Raw genomic sequence first — 17136 nt, forward strand, 5'->3', positions numbered from 1 at the left:
CCTCCGACCCCTGTCTCTATTGCTGCTAATTACCTATCAATGATTCCAATCAAATGGCCCCAGCGTTGGCCAGGGCAGAGCCCATCCTGAGCAGGGTGAGGGGTGGGCTCCGAGTTCCCTGGTCACAGGGCACACTGGAGCAGGTTTCCTAGACGAGGGGTTGAGTGTGAATCCTTTCACAGATTCCTGACTGATTTTTTTCAAAATTGGAAAACCTCAAAAGGAAAATTGGAAACAAAGCAACAGATAAAAAGCTTCCAAACAGTCCTTCCCCACTTCCAACAATTGCTTTTGTTTTTCCTGTTGCCTTTCCAGAGGTTTGGTTCAGGGCCAGGCAGCCTGGGTTGGGGTCTTGCTGCAGGGACCGTGGTCAAGCTACTTCATCTCAGTGTCCCCATTTGCACAGTGGACCTGCCTCAGGGTTGTGTTGGCTGTGGTGGCCTCAGTAGGCCACTTAGCAAGGAGGCTGGGGCAGAGTCAGCTCCGCGAGGGTCAGCCACAGGCCTCATTCTTGCCCACCCTTTCGGTTACTTTTTGAATAGTCAGTCAGCCCTGCAGATCTGTAGGTTCTGCAACTCTGTTCAACCAATTGTAGGTTAAAAATATTCAGAAAAAACTGCATCTGTACCGAGCATGTATAGACCCTTTTCTTGTTATTCCCTAAACAACGCACTACAACAACTATTTCCACAGCAATTACATTGTACTAAGTACTATAAGGAATTTAGAAGTGACTTACAGTATAAGGGAAGAAGCACATGGGTCACAGGCAAATCCTACCCCACCTTATGTAAGGGGCTTGAGCATCTGTGGACTGTGGATTTTGCAGGGTCCTCGAACCACATTCTGAGGGACAGCTGCAGGTGGAAGAGAATGTGGTTCTCGCTCGGGGCTCTTCTGTTCGCCCTTAACTGGATATCGTGTGTGGCTTCTTGTCTCCTCGCTGTTACTCAGCCTTTATATCATTTTGAGGCCACATCCATTCTCCTGTGCTGGTGTTTCATCATTTTTGTAGGAAAGCTCATGTGGTGAGTTGAGGTTGTTTCTAATTTTGCAAAGTTGCTCTGAGCATCTCTGTGGATGGTCCTTACTTTAGTCAGGACTCTTTGGTAGCAAGTGATGGAGACGGCTGATGAGCCAAGGGAATCTGGACTCCTGGGTCCCTGCGCTTCCTGGGAAGGCCCCGCTCAGCATCCCTGAGGGGACCTTGGGTCGATTTTGTCGTACCCGCACCAGAGATTTCCCATCCTTTGCTAATGTCCTGGATGTAAAATGAGACTTCAGTGTTGCTCTGATTCTGACAACAGAGCACTAAGATGCCTGTGGGTTTATTTGTCAGGGCCGTTTTCCCTCGTGGCCATCAGCTGTGTTTATCCTTCAGCTCCCTGCTCCTGGGGGACGCTTCCAGACTCTGCCGGGGGGGGGTGAGACAGAGGCTCTGGCCTCCACATAGCTTTCTCATTGCTCAAGAACATCCCGAGCGTGTCCCCCACTGTGCAGCAAAGGCCAGCGTGTTCTGCTCTGCGCCACGGGGCAGGCTGTGAGTCTGCGGGCTGCCCGAGCAGGCTGAGCAGTGATAAGTGAAAATCCATCACCACTCTGGAACCCGCTCAGAGGACGCTCTCGGCGGCAGGAGCACCAGCAGGACTCTGCAAAACTCAGTGAAGTCTTCGGGAGAATGATTACATTTCTGCAAATGTAGCCCGGCCAGGGAAGGTCTCTGGAGGACAGCTGACAGAAAGTGTCACAGGAGCGCAGAGGTCTTTGTCGGGGAGCGGAGGAAGAGACTGGGCTTGGCCTGAAGCCAGTGCTCCTTGTGCCTCTCTTGTGGGCGTCTATGCAGTGGGTGAAGTCCCACCTGTTTAGTTCCCTCACTAGGACAGAGCCATGAGCAAAACATGGCAAGAGTCCTTGGTATGGCAGGAGGGTGAGTCAGCGTGCTGTGCTTTGGTTTACACGCCATTGTGTGCGATGTCATGAGCTCCTTGTACCTCAGTTTACTCCAGTAAAAGGCCTGGAAAATTTGGGAATTCCTGAGTTTGCTTCACATTTCAAAAATCTTTGCGCACAGAGGATGACTTACACAATGAACAGGAAATTTTACCTGGTCAGCCATTTTCTCCCTTATCAGAACCCCAGGGGAATGAATCTGTTTGCGTAGCAGGTGCAGGTACACGTGTGGTGTTGGGAGCCCCTTTTGCAAGAGGCATGAAGGAGTTTTGGTGGAAAACAAAATTTTCTCCCTCACATGAAACTTCCTTTTCTCTAGTTTCTCTTATAAGTCAGATATCATTTGACTTCTGTTTTCCAGAAATTTCTCAAAATATATGGTTCACCAAGAGCATCCTGTCTTGTGAGAATGGGAATAGGATATAAATATGGTTTAGCATCTCTGTATGAATCCTTTAGCTTTAAAATTTTGATCCATTAAGATTTTGAGTAAAAGAAGTACAGCTGTGACCTGGCACTAATTTTGATTCTTATTATTTTTAACTGATCAACTTTCTGGTTGTCTTAATGCCTCTTACTGAATGATCTATGTTTGTCCACTGAGTCTATGGTCTATAGTATTTCATACTAAATCCTTACTCTTCAGACTATTTCCTAACTCCCTCTTGACCTTGGCTCCTCCCTGTTGGCAGTGGCTAATCATGTGTGGGAGGAGAGCTGGTCCTGCTTTGTTTCTCTTCCTTTTCAGGAGTTTCCTGAATACAATTTTGTTTTCATTATAAGAGAATGACTATTTTTTCTGGCCTGGTGCTTGAACCAAGGGATCACTGACTGCATCTCCAGCTCTTTTAATTTCTAAAATTTTGATACAGGGTCTTGTTAAGTTGCTCAGGATGGCTGTGAACTTATGATCCTCTCGTCTCACCTGCCCAAGTACTCTCAGGCTTTTGATTAGGACGAATAAAGTTGTAGTTAAATGGGGGAGGGGAACTGGCATCTGTATTAGTTTCTAGGGCTGCTTCAGCAAGTAGCTTCAAGTCATGTGCCACAGAACAACAGGTCTATAATGCCATTATAGACCATTCTAGAGGCTGGAAGTTCAAAATTAAGGTGTTGGCAGGGTGTGCTCTTCTGTAGTCTCCAAGAGGGAATCTGTTCTTTGCTTTTCTTTTAGCATTTAGAAAAAAGTTTATTGGTACTTTTTAGGTATACAGTACAGTTATATTCATCATTGGGATCTTGTACCCTTGCATGACAGATTTTGGTTCTTATTTTTTCCCCATACCCCTGCCCTCTCTTCACCCCCTCCACCCTTCCCTATTTACAAAGACTTTTTTTCCATTTTTTCCCTTCTCATATTTTTTCTTTTCCCTCCTTTCCTTTCCCCTATCCTTCCAATTTCCCCTACTGCTTTAGCGCTTTGCTTCCTATTTCACATTATCAATTATATAATTTGAACCTTATTTACACTTTTAGTTTTCACACCAGAGAAACTATTCGGCATTTACACATGTGTTTCTTACTTATTTCATTTAAGAGTATAGCTTCAGTATGCATCTGTTTAGATATAAATGACTCTAGTTTCTCATTCTTTATGACTGATTAGGACTCCATTTTATAGAAAAACCACATCTTCTTTATCTAGTCTCTAGTTGTCGGGGAATTGGGCTGTTTCCAATTTTTAGCTGTTACAAACTGTGCTACTATAAACATGGGCGTGCATATATCACTGTGGTATGATTCTTTCAATTCTTTTAGAAAGATACCCAGCAGAGGGATAACTGGGTCAAATGGGACCTCTAATCTTAGTTTTTGAGGTATCTCTGTATTGATTTCCACAGTGGTTGTACCAGTCTGCACTCCCACCAGCAGTGGAGAAGGGTTCTTTTCTCTCCCCAATCCTGCCAACATTTGTTATTGGTTAATTTCTTGATAGCAGCCATTCTTACTAGGGTGAGGTAGAATCTCAGGGTTGCTTTCATCTGTATCTCTTGAATGACTAGTGATATTGAATATTTTTTCATGTATTTATTTGCTGCTTTTACTTCTTTGTCTGAGAAATGTCTGTTCATTTCAGATACCCAATTTTGAATTGGGTCTTTATATTTGGGAGCGTGTGATTTTTTGAGTTCTTTACGTATTCTAGATAGTAGACCTTTGTCTGAGGAGCAGCTGGTAAACATATTTTCCTACATTGTAGGTTGTCTCTTAGCTCTGTTGGTGGTTTCTCTTGCAGCGCAGAAGCTTTTTAATAAGAGGAGATCCCAGTTGTTGATTCTTTGTGCTATTGAGGATTTGTTCATGAAGTCTTTTCCTATGCCAATGTTTTCGAGAGTTCTACCTAACTTATCTTCCAGCAAGTTTAGTGTTTCTGTTTTAGTATTTGTATCTTTAATCCACTTGGATTTTAGTTTAGTGCATGGTGAAAGATAAGGGTCTAGTTTTAATCTTTGGCAGGTTGAAATCCAGTTTTTCCAACACCATTTATTAAAGAGGCTCTTTCCTTCAGTGAGGATGGTTGGCTCCTTTGTCAAAGATGAGGTAGCTGAGTACATCTGGAGTTGTTTCTGCATCTTCCAATCTGTTCCAGTGATCCTCAGGTCTGTTTCTTTGCCAGTATCATGCTGTTTTTATCACAGTGGCTTTGTAGTATAGTTTCAAGTTGGGGTTTGTGATACCACTCCTGGGGTTTCTTGATCTGTAGACACATCACTGTGATCTGAGCTTCTGTCGACACAGGGTGCACTCCCTGTGTATGCCTGTGTCCCTTGTCCTCTTCTTCTGAAGACTCCAGTCCTAGCAGATCGAGGGCCCATTCTACTCCAGGATCACCTCATCGTAACTAATGACACCTGCAGTGGCCCTATTTCCAAAGAGTTACGATGTGAAGTTTTAGGAAGGATGTGAGTTTGGCAGGTCTTTAAAGTCTTTGTTGATGTTTATACATCATCCCTTGGCATCTTCAAGGACGCCACATGACACCACACTCTGTCTCAAGTCCTGTGTGTGCAGTGGCCTAGTATTTTCATTTAGCCTATGTGAAGCCTTCCATGCTCTTCCCATAACCTCTAGGCAACTGATGCTGTCTAATATAACGTGGAAGCTGTGTAAGTGTTGTTACCCTGCACCGTGTGGGAACGATGATAAAGAGTCTGTGAAGGACCAGTAGAGATGCAAGGTTTTCCATCAATATTTTCCATCTGTGATTAGTCGAACCCAAGGACGCAGAAGAGGTAATTGCAGCATCTACAGCTGTGGGGGGACTCACTATATGGGGGAATGAAGTGTGTCTGTTTACTCAAACCTTCTTTTATGTCATTTGGTTGAATTCTGTACTTTTTTTTAATGTATCTCCCAGTTTATTCTTGATTTTTTATCTATATGAAAACTTTATCTGTTTATTGTTTGCAGTGCTAGGAATCAAATCCATCATCCTGTGCGAACTAGGCAAGTATTTACCATGAACTACACCCTAAGCCTCTATTTATTTGTTTTTGTTTCATTTTGAGCAATTTTTTTGTTGTTTATGTGAACGCCATAGTTTCTTTTGTTCCATAGTCTAGCTATTATTATTTCTGTTTCCTATAACAAACGGTAGGCAGCAGTTTGTTTTTGACTAGTCACTGAGTTACTGTGGTTTTGGTATCAGACTTTGAGGCTCGGGCTGACTCCATCTACTCTAGGGCAGGCGAGCTGCTGTACTGTATTCCTGCCAGGGACGGTGGGTGAGGGAGCGGGCCTGAGGCTGTCACCCAGGGAGAACAGCCCTGGGAGGCTCAGCCCACAGTGAAGATCCAGCCATACTTACAGCCCCTTGCTGTCACCCAAGCCAGCAGAGACCCTTGTTTTTTGTGAAGTTATCTTGAGTGAGCTTTGCTGTTTTTGACTAGAAGACACTTGGAAAATGCCCAAGAGTCTCCCTTCTAATTCCAGGTTGAGAAGCGTGACTGGCGGCTTGACTGGCCTGAGACACGCCTAGTCACAGTGATGCTGAGCCTTGCTGAGACTGAGCACCCACCTGCCGCCCACGTGTTCACCGCCGAGTGCCACCTGGCTGAATGGACCCAAATACGGCTTCTTCAGGTGAGGGCAATGGTGGGCGAGGTCTGAATGTGAGTGTGCTCTGAAGGTAGAGGCCAGAATTCCTGGTGGGCTGGGTGGGGATGTGTGGGAAGGGAGATGCGGAGGTTAGGGTGGGTCTGCCCGGGAGTGGGTGGAGCATTCTGGGGTGTCAGGGCCTTGGAGGCGAGGCCTCAGTCGACATCTCCGAGGCCCTTCCTCTCTGGGCCTCTTCCTTTCTCTACTTCTTGGCCTCCATGCATCGAGCAGCTTTGCTCATAACACCTTCCACCATGATATTCCCGTCCCAGAGCCGGCCGAGCACAGTTAAAACGTGAGTCAGATCAACCTCTCCTTCTTCACACTGTGGGTGGGACTACGATAGATTTTGCCACTGATTGAGAGGCAGGAAATGATGACAGGAGCAAGGCCGGCGGGGGCGATCAGAGACTACGTTCTGGACATGTTTCCTTTGAGTTGGTGACGAGACGTCAGGGACGTCGGGACTCATGATGTGGGTTCGTTCAGCAGGGAGGACAGGGTGAAGGGCGGAGCAGCAAGTAGCCTTGGAGGCTGCCTGGTCAGAAAGCTCGGGGAAGTGTGTGGCACTTGAGGGGAGAGGAGGGCTGGGGATACACGAGGGGTTAGGCGAGGGTCTGGAGGAGGAGGAGGAAGGAGAAAAGTCAGGAGCCGCCCATCCCAGGAACCGAGGGCTGCAGTGTCAGAAGGGCAGGCAGGCTGCGCTCATCCACAGTGACAGCGACTGCCAGCCTCAGAACTCGGCGACACTGGTCTGGTGCCAAAGTGGGGAAGCCTGTGTGTCTGGGCGCCAGTCTAGGACTCGCCGGGACTATGGTTTGGCCATGTTGGGAGGAGCGTGCGTAGGAGGCTGCGGCCGTACCTTACAGCGCTAGGATTTAAGGACGGGGGGAAGAGGAACGCTGGCAAGACAGGGTCTGCCCTGCGAGTGGAGGTTGGAGCGAGTGGTGCAGGAGGTGAGGCCCGTGGGTGTCCGAGGTGGCAGGGCTGGGGAGACCCCGCAGCACGTGGCTAGCTGGGCGCTCAGACCGGGAGTGGACACCAGAGTGTAAGAGTCAGACTGGGAAGGTCTGGGGAGACAAGCAGTTAGCTCTAAGCTCAGGACCTCTACCAGGGGAGGGATTGTGGACAAAGGGCAAGCAGGGCAGCACGGATGAGACAGAAGGTGACGCTGCAGGTTCCTAGGGAGAGAAAGTAGAGCGCTGGCTGGTGTGGTGGTGGTTGGACTGCAGGGAGTTGTTGAGAGAGTGCCAGAGAAGAGGCCCTGGAAGGGTAGGTGGGTGTTTGGGAGCCATCTCCCGAGGCTGAGGCACAGGAGCAAGTGCGCAGGTTCTTGAGGACATCCAGGAGCTGGAGCTGGCCCGACCCCTGACTGGAGGCAAAGGAAGCTCCGAGAGCACCTTCAGTCTGCCCTGTCCAAGGGGGTGGAAGAGCAGGAATGAAGTGGGAGCAGCCTGCTCTGGGGCAGAACCTCAGCACGGAGTCCTGGTGGCTCGGAGTTGTCCCAGAAGTGCTGGGCCCTGGGCTGGGCCCCAGTGGTGGCCCTTTTCCCTGCCTCACAGCCGATGATGGCTTGGTTTGGCTGGTGCTCAACCATCTGCTTGGCCATGGTGGAATAATCGCGGGCCTGGCCTCTCCCTGTTCCAACTCCCAGGACTGTCCTGACCTGCCTGACCACTTGCACCCTGTTGGCTCTCTGTGCCTGGCTGCAGATCAAGTAAAATTCAGCTCTTTGACAGGGCCATAGGACCCCAGTTTCCCTCTTGGGCAGCACAGTAGGCAAATCCAGAAGATCTAGGACTGAGTGTGCGTAAGGACAATGCTGTGGGTCCCCTCCTCCTGCTTCTCTCCGCCCTACCCATGTAGACTTGCGGTCCCAACAAGCCTTTGCTATTCACATTTCTCGGATGGATTTATTTGCCCTTATTTGCATAAGAAATACTAGCTCCTCATCCTAATGAGCGGGCCCATCTGGCATGCAGGCCTCCTCCCAGGGCTACTTCTCCAAGAGCCTGAAGGACAGGCAGCCGGGTAAGGAGGCTGTTCTGCAGGATCCAGATGGGACTGTCCTGAGCAGGCTGTTGAGTTCCAGAGTTTTGCAGGCCGGGGCTTGCTGCTCCCGCGTCCATCTGTGTGCTGGCCAGGGCTGTCCCTACCCCTCCCAGATGGTTCTCGGCTGGACCAGTGCTTGTTCACCACCAAAGAAGGCATTTCAGGGTAGCCCTGCAGAAGCAGCCTCATCTCTGCTGGCTGAAATTACCCCAGCGGGGATGTGGGCGCAGAGATGGCCCTGGAGCCCAGCCAGGACAGCACCTAGCAGGTGTGTGAACAGCATCACCTGGAGAAGGCGCCTGCCTCTCTGGTCATGCCGATGACCTGCTCCCCTGACCAGGCAGTTCTGTTGGCCTAGGGGACAGAGGCAAGGGTTACCATGGGCCTGGGCACTCCTGAGGGCCATAGAGAGGCTGCCTCTGACCGGATGGGCCCCACCCCGCCTAGCTCCAGGCACCACCTCTGGTCCCCAGTGCCCATGTGGGCACAGAGCACCCTGCCGGGCCGGGTGCCCTTTGGGTCGTGGCCAGTGGCGGCTGTCTGAGCTGCTCGCCTCCCCAGCTTCCCCGGAAGTCCTGGTGCCCCATGACCATCCAGCCTCACTTAGCTGTATTTCCGGAGCTGGGCTTCTGAGCAGTGCTGCGGTAGGTGTGAACTGTCCGGCCAGGACCCAGTGTGGCGCCTGCCCGGTGTGGCAGTGTGAGGAGGTGCACGGTGAGTGGGCCCTGGCTGGTGGCACTCTGGGAGCGATGAGTGTGGTTCCCAGGGACCTGGGTGCGTTCCTATGAGAGAAGTGGTTATGAAAGAACCGGCCTGGGCCGCTCCTGCCCCCGGCTCCTTGTCTCATCACCCCCTCTCCCTGGCACGCGTGCACTCCTCCTTGGGGTCCTCTCCCGCCTGTTGCACCACATAGTGAAGGGGTGGCTAAGCTCTGGTCTCCAGAGCTGGTGCTCTGCTCTTTGGGCTTTCAGACCCCAAGGCAGGCCAAGGGGCGAGTGTGCTGCAGGTGCTCCAGCTGCTGTCACAGCCCTGTCTGTGTTTCCACCCGCCTCCCAGGACACTGCAAACTGTCCATCTGTCTCACTGCTGTGACAAAATATGTGGGACTGCACAACATATATGGAAAAGAACATTCAGCACACAGCTGGAGCGTGGCTGATAAGAGTGAGTACCTCGGTCTTAGTGTGTTTTCAGATCAAATCTCACATTTGTGTTTTCAAAACGAGCGCACTGTAGGAAGGTGCCTGATGTGCAGAGACCTCAGGCAAGCAGCCCAGCGGTTCTTTGCCCTTGTACAGTGATGCTTATTAGTGCTCTGCAAGACTCTGAATTCTGGTGGTTTTTGTTTTCTTGCGATGCTTTGACACTGCCTGATGCTTTTCAGGCGGGGGAGACACCCCTGGCTCTGAGCTAGAGCACGGGCAATTTGCCTGTGGACGCCTTTTGTGGGCAAAGTAGCTGCTCCACAGTACCCAGCCACTCTCACACCAGTGGAATATTCTCCCTGCCATAAGTCGCTCCGGGGTAAGGCGCTGGACAGCTGGGGCCACCCGGTACCCCAGAGCCCGTACCATCCTTTGGATGTTAACCACACTCCACTTGCTTTCCCGCCTCTGCTCTTGCACAGCAGGAAAGCTCTCAGGCAGGAAAGCTCCAGCCCATGCTGTCTGCTTCCTTCTGCCCTGCTGCTTCCCCATGTGGCCCTTGCTGTGCTGTGCTTCCTCCTCCTCTTGGGGATGGTGAGAGGTAATCTCTTCTCTCAAAAGCAAGGGCTCCCGCTTTGTTATCTTACTACCCTGAGTTACAGCAGATGTCAGGAGCGTGTCAAGACTGCTGCAGCCCGCACTTCCTAGTCTCCAGCTCTTCCACCCAGAGTAGCCCCTGTTCCGATTTCCACCATAAAAGAGTCTCACCTGTTCTTAGTCTTTATGTAATCATGCAGTTTGCTCCCTGTTGAATCTGACTTCTTTTCTTCAGCATAAGGAGGTTTATCCATGTTGTTGAGAATACTGTGCCCCCTGTAGTATTCCACTTATATGCATAACTATGATATATGTACTCATTTAGCTATTGGTGAGTAAGTATTGATGAATACTTATTGACGGATACTTATTGATGAAGGGGTCTTTGACCATTAGGAATGAAGTTGTTATGAACATTCTTGAATATGTCTTTAATGGGTGTACAAACTCATCTCTCCTGGGTCCAGAACAAGAGAGAAATATGTGGGTTAAAGGTCATGCATTTGTTAGGGAAAAGGAGATATTTCCAAACAATTCTGCAGTACCAGTTCAATGCTGCTTTGGTGGCCCTATGCTCCTGATAACCACCACAAACTCCAGAAACTTGAAGGATTCTTGGGCTGCTTCAAGTTGCTGCAAAGGTCCTTTGACAACCGAGACTCTCTCTGCTCCAATATGCAGATGACCTCTTGCTGGCAAGAAAAACAAACAGGACCGTTGAAAGGGCACATGGGCCCTTCTGTGGCTGTTCATGGACTCGGGCTACAAGGGGTCCTAGAAAAACACACAAGTGTGCTGACCTGCTGACCAGTACCTAGGGTTCATCATATCCAGGGGAGGCTGCTCCCTGGGAATGGAGAGAAAACAAGTCATCTGCTCCCTCCTGAGGCCTGATAGCAAAAAGAAACTCCATGGAATCCTGGGGGTGGCTGGTTTTTGCTGAATCTGGATCCTGGGGTTTTCAGAAGAGGCCAGGCCCCACTGTGCTGCCCTGATGGAACCTGAGAGTTAGCCTCTAAAATGGGAAGTGTAACAAGAATCAGCCTTCAAAGAGATCAAATGGCTCCTCATCAGCACCCCAGCATTAGGACCACTGGACATAAGCCAAGAATTTAATCTCTTTGTTCATGAAAAAGAAGTCCTGGATCAGACAGTAGGGGTCCTGGCAGGGGCCAGTGGGCCTATCATTTATTTTTATTTATTTATTTTGGTACTGGGGATCGAATTCGGGCCCTTGCGCTTGTGAGGCAGGAGGCAGAACCACTGAGCTAAATCCCAGACCCTGGCCTATCTATCTAAATACTTAGATACAGTAGCAGCTGGCTGGCCCCCTGGCTTCCGTGCCCGAGCAGCAACAGTCATGCTCATTAAGGAAGCAGATAATTGACTATGGGACGAAACCTCCGAGTAAAGGTTCCCCACTCCATTATGACTTAATGAAAAACCAAGGACATAAGTGGCTCTCAGATGCCAGAATGACACAGTTCTAAGGGCTGCTCTGCAAACCCCCCAAGTTACTTTAAAACTGTTCAGCCTATAAATCCAGCCCCCTCTCTGCCAGCTGTGGAAGCGCCTCCAGACCACAACTGAAGAAGTTACCAATGAGCTCTTCTGCAGTTGACCTGACCTCGCTGGGATGCCAGAGGCCAGACCGGGTGCTGCCTTGTTTGTGTATAGTAGCAGCTTCACACAGGACGGAGAATGGCTGTAAGGAAACACAGTCATTACCACAGACCAAATCATTGAGGCAGCCCTCTCCTGAGGGGGTTCTGCACGGAGGCCAGAGCTCTGGGCACTCAGCCAAGCCCTCTGATGGGCCAGGGGAGAGACTGTTAACATCTACACTGAGTCTAGATACTTTTCTACCACAGTCCGCTTCGTCAGGACCACATGTGAGGAAAGAGGACTGCGGACAGCAGGGAATAAAGGGATCAGAGATAAAGGAGAGGTGTTACAACTCCTGGAGGCTGTCTGGGAACCTGAGGAAGTGGCCATCATGCACTGTCAGGGGCACCAAAAGGGGCAAGATGCTGTCATCCGAGGAAATCAGAAGACAGGGCAGCAAGGGAAGCCGCCCTCGCTGTAGTGATGACACCAAGTCAAACTGAGTCCATGGAATTGGCCACACTCCCTAAAGATTACCATGATACAGAACTAGTATACACCCCAGAAGAAAATCAGTGGGCCTGACAAGAAGGGGTGTTCAAAGGCCCCCGGAACATGGTAACTCTGCCAGATCAAAGGACAGTCATACCTCGGTGAAGGGTATATGCCCTAGTTCAAGAATTCCACAGCTGGAACCACCTGGGAAAGTCTGAGGCTCTGTTGGGTCCATACTTCTACATTCCTCCTACTGTCATCCCCCTGTGCCACCATAAGCCAGTGATGCCTGACCTGCACCAGAAACAACTCCCGACAGTGACCCAAGCCAGCCTTGAGAGTCCAGTACACTGCGATGTCAACGTTTGAAGATTTAGAAATAGACTTTACTGATGTAAAACCCTGTTGGCTAAAGAAATAACTATTGGTTGTTATCTCACGTACTCGGGTTGGGCCAAAGCCATACCCACCTGGACTGAGAAAGCTAACAAAGTTGTCAGGCTCTTGCTGTGTGAAGTCGTCCCTTGATATGGACTGCCCCTAACAATGGGACGGGACAGAGGGCCAGCTTTAGAGGCCAGAGCAGTACAGACCCTTGCTGACCCGCTGAAGATCAGATTGAACCTCCATGCAGCTTACAGACTACAAAGCTCAGGGAAAGTAGAATACATGAAAGGCACCCTGAAGACCACCCTAGCCAAGTTATGTCAGGAGACCCAAGAGGTGTGGATTGACATGTTACCCCTAGGCCTACTTTGGGTCCAATACACCCCATACCATCAGGTTATTCCCTTTATAAGATTTTGTTTGGAAGACCCCCTCCCCCCAGTAATAAAGGCTTTCAGAGGGGACATCGGACTGTTGGAAGAGAACAATCTAACTCCAGAGTTGTGGGCCCTAGGCAAGATTTTCTCTCAGATTCATAAGTCTATTCCCAAGAGGATCCCTGTCTCCTCAGGTACCCCATTATAACCTTACCAGCCAGGGCACTCAGTTTGGGTTAAAGACTGAGAAAAGGAACGCCTGCAACCTATGTGGACAGGGCCTCATACTGTACTAGTCACCCACACTGCCGTTAAAGTTACAGGAGTTATCCTGTGGGTTCGTCACTTGAGGCTCAGAAAGGCCCACCCCACGGAAGTCCTGGACACTTGGACAATGTACCCAGACCCCAAGAAGCCCCTCAGGACCTGACTAAAATAGAAGATCCCGGGACTCCGCCTGACCTCAGAGACATCACCAGCAGACAGACAATAGCCCTCCTCTGGTCACACTGGAAGCTGACTAGGCCATGAATGACTGAAGCCTGAGGACCCTTTTCGCAGGACGCCTTAAATCACTCTATGCGCTGTTATCGTTATCTCTGGTTTCTAGGCTTCCTTGGACTGCTTGTCTTAATTTTCACTGTTGGCCTCGCTACAGTTGCCCAGTAGACTGGACAACTGCCCATAGGATTCTCCTAGCCTTTTCTCTTTGTTATTAGCAGTATTCTCTGTCTCCTTTAAAGATTAGTTGTTCACCTCTGACCTAACTGATAATGGCTGGTGTCAATAACCTGAAGGTGTTATTGGTCCCCATGGTGGCAGACACGATGGCCCAGACCCACGACCCCCTTACCTCTCTAACTCCATGGTCCACGCTTTACTAAACCAGGCCTACTCCAGTCTCTCAGAGACTGGCTGTGCATATCTTGGCTATGCATGTTCTGGTTATGCATATCTGCTTCCACGGAGGCCACCCCTGACTCACACGGGTTTGGTCACTGTCTGCATCGGCATATCACCCTGGCTTAGATTTTAAAAACACTCCCTCCAAGCTTATGGCTACAGTCAAAAAGGACTTCCTTAAGCAGAGAGCCAGTCATCTTCACACGGACCCAAATTTGGTCCCATCTCTACTGGTGTAAAATGCACCTTTCAAGCCCTCCTCTGCATAAAGCAGCCCTCCTCTCCAGGAGGCCTCCACTACTCCGCTATCTCAGGGCACGCTGTGACCCCAGGGCATTTGCCGCCCTCTGACTTAATACCACATTAGTCTTACACCTTCCCCAGATTGTCTTGTTGTACCAGTCTCAGGCACACGCAAACACTGCTTTGCTGGCTTGAAAAATTTCAGTCACTTTCTCATGAGTTAGCTAATGGCTTAGAAGAAATCTCCAATTCTATAGTAGACCTACAGAAAGAAATAGACTCTGTAGCTGCAGTACTCTTAAAAATTCTTGTGCCTTAGACTAACAACAGAAAAATAGGATACCTGTATCTTTCTCGGGGAAGAGTGTAGTTTCTATGTTAACAGATCAGGGGTAATTCATTAGGCTTCAGAAAGTCTCCAAGATAGAGCTGCCAAACTCCAGGAGCAATCCCAAACCCTCAGATTTTGGAGTTTCTCCTGGAGTAACTGGATGTTGTGGTTTGCCCCTCTGCTCTGGACCTTGGTCCCCATCTTGCTGATGATTTGCTTATGTCTCTTTAGGTGCCTCACAGAGTTCCTCCAAGACTGGGTTCAGGTTCTCACAATGCAGTTGGTGCATCAGCTATTGGCAAGAGCTCTCCTAGGCTATAACCCCGTTTTCTTATTTTCTTGTAGCTTCTTTCCTTTCTCCTCCCTCTTCCTTTGTTCTTTTTCTCATTTGAACATTTTCTTCCAATTTCCCAACATCTATGTATACATAGATAATGTATACATAGATAATGTATACAACATGTATACATTTTGGTCCTTATTTACGCTTTTGGTTTCTCACGCAAGAGAAACAATGTGGTATTTAGACACGTCCAATTTATCTCACTTAACAGCATGGTTTCAAGATGCATTCAATTAGCTAGAAATGTCTCAAGATTATTATTCTTTATGGCAGACTAGTACTCCATTGTATAAAAAACTCACATCTTCTTAATTATTCATCAGTTGATGCGCATTTATGCTGTTTCCAAGATTTGTATTATAAACTGTACCACCATAAATATGGGTATACACATATTGCTGTGGTATGATGGTTTTAATTCTTTTGGGATGATACCAGAGAGAGGAATAGCTGGGTCAAATGGAACCCCTAGTTTTAGTTTTTTGAGGAATCTCCACACCGATTTCTATAGTGGTTGCACCAATGTACACTCCCTCCAATAGTGGAGAAGGGTGCTTTTTCCCCTACAGACCCTCCAGCATTTGTTATTGTTTGATTTCTTGATAATAGCCATTCTCTCTGGATTGAGATGGAATCTCAGCATTGTTTTAATTTGCATCTCTTGATATTGAACATTTTTTTCATATACTTGTTTGCCATTTCTACTTATTCATCTGAGATGTGTGTATTCATTTCAGATGCTCATTTTTGGTCTGATTTTTGTGAGTTCTGTATATATGCTAGATATTAGTTCTTTGTCTAAGGAACATCTAGCAAAATTTTTTCCCCGCACTGTGGGTTGTCTCTTCATTCTGTTGGTGGTTTCTTTTGCTGTGCAAAAGCTTTTTAATAAAATGAGATCCTACTTGTTCATTCTTTATAATAGTTTTCATGCATTCGGAATTTTGTCCATAGTCTTTACCTACACCAAAGTCTTTAAGAGTTTTATTTCACCTTCCAGCAGATTTAGTGTTTCTGTTTTAATATTTAGATCTTTAATCCATTTCAATTTTAGTTTGGTGCCTGGTGAAAGATATGGATCTAGTTTTAATCTTCAGCATGTGGGAAGCCAGTTTTCCCAGCAACATTTATTAAAGAGGCTATCTTTCTTCCAGTGAAGGTGTCTGGCTCCTGTGTCAAAGTTAGTTGTGAGTATGTTTGGAGTTGTTTCTGCATCTTCTAGTCTGTTCCATTGATCCTTGGGTCTGTTTTCTTTTTTTTGCCAGTGCCATGCTGTTTTTATCACAAGAGCTTTGTAGTAAAATTTCAGGTCAGGGATTGTGATGCCCCCTGCCTTACTTTTGTTGTTCAGAATTGCTTTTGCTATTCGAGGTCTCTTCTGGTTTCAAATGAATTTTAGGATTATTTTCTCTAATTTTGTGAAATATGCTATTGGCATTTTGATTGGGATTGTATTAAATCTGTATAAGAGTCTCAGAAGGATGACCATTTTCACTATATTAGTTTTTCCTACCCAAGAACAAGGGCTGTTTTCTGATATCCTCTTCGATCTCATTTTTCAAAGTACTGTAGTTTTCCAAATAAAGGTCTTTCATTTTTGATTCCTAGATATTTCATTTTTTGGATGCTATTGTGAAAGGTGTTATTTTCCTAATTTTTCTCTCAGTGAATTTTTTTTTTTGTTGTTGTTGTTGTACCGGGGATTGAACTCAGGATTTTGCACTGGCAAAGCAGGTGGTGGAACCACTGAGCTAAATTCCTGGCCCCTAGAGTTTGTTATTTTTGTACAGGTATGCTATTAATGTTTGAGTGTTGACTTGTATCCAACTATGCTACTGATTTTTTTTTTTGGTACTGGGGATTGAACTTGGGATCTTACACTTTGAAGGCAGGCAGAGGAACCTGATTTTGGTAATTAAATGTAGAAGTCTTTTGGTGGAGTTTTTGGGGTCATCTATGTAGAGCATCATGTCATCTATAATAATGATCATTTTTTTTCTTTTCCTATCCTTATTCCCTTTATTTCTTCTCTTGTCTAATTGTCCCAGTTAATGTTCCCAGAACTATATTGAATAAGAGTGGTGCAAGTGGATAGCCATGATTTGTTCCTAATTTTAGAGTAAAAGCTTTCAGCTTTTTTGTCCATTTAGTATGATGCTGGCTGTTGCTTTGTCATAGATGGCTTTTATCAGATTGAGATAAAGACTATGTTTTCCAATTTTCTGTAGGATTTTTATCATGAATGGGTGTTGGATTTTGTCACATGCTTTTTCTCCATCTATGGAGATGATCATATGGTTTTTGTCCTTGGCTCTGTTAATATGGTGTACTACATTTTTTGATTTGTGTATGTGCAACCATTCTTGCATCCCTGGGATGGATCCTGCTTGGTCATGGTGTATGATCTTCATCATGATTTACTACATTCTCTTTGCCAGTATCTTATTGAGGATTTTCGCATCCATGTTCACTAGGTCTTCTTAAAATTTTGAGGGGTTGGGGATTTAGCTCAGTGGTTCCACTACCTGCCTTGCCAGTGCAAGGTCCTAAGTTTGATCCCTGGTACCAAAAAAAAAAAAATTTTTTTTTTTTTTTTTTTTTTTTTTTTTT

General features: G+C 47.4%; 1 long non-coding RNA gene across 2 annotated transcripts in view; it reads left to right on the top strand.

The window, feature by feature from the left end:
- The first annotated feature begins 5889 nt into the window (after window positions 1-5889).
- The window catches only part of LOC104862045, an 18966-nt gene continuing 7719 nt past the window's right edge, over window positions 5890-17136 (top strand). For both annotated transcript variants that reach the window (XR_004516354.1, XR_780169.1), the window contains exons 1-2: window positions 5890-6033; window positions 9157-9264. This is a non-coding gene — a long non-coding RNA (uncharacterized LOC104862045). The remainder of the gene's footprint in view (window positions 6034-9156; window positions 9265-17136) is intronic.

This window comes from Fukomys damarensis, unplaced genomic scaffold (genome assembly GCF_012274545.1).
Source record: "Fukomys damarensis isolate Sample0158 unplaced genomic scaffold, DMR_v1.0_HiC HiC_scaffold_9, whole genome shotgun sequence".
In the NCBI taxonomy this organism is placed as follows: Eukaryota; Metazoa; Chordata; class Mammalia; order Rodentia; family Bathyergidae; genus Fukomys; species Fukomys damarensis.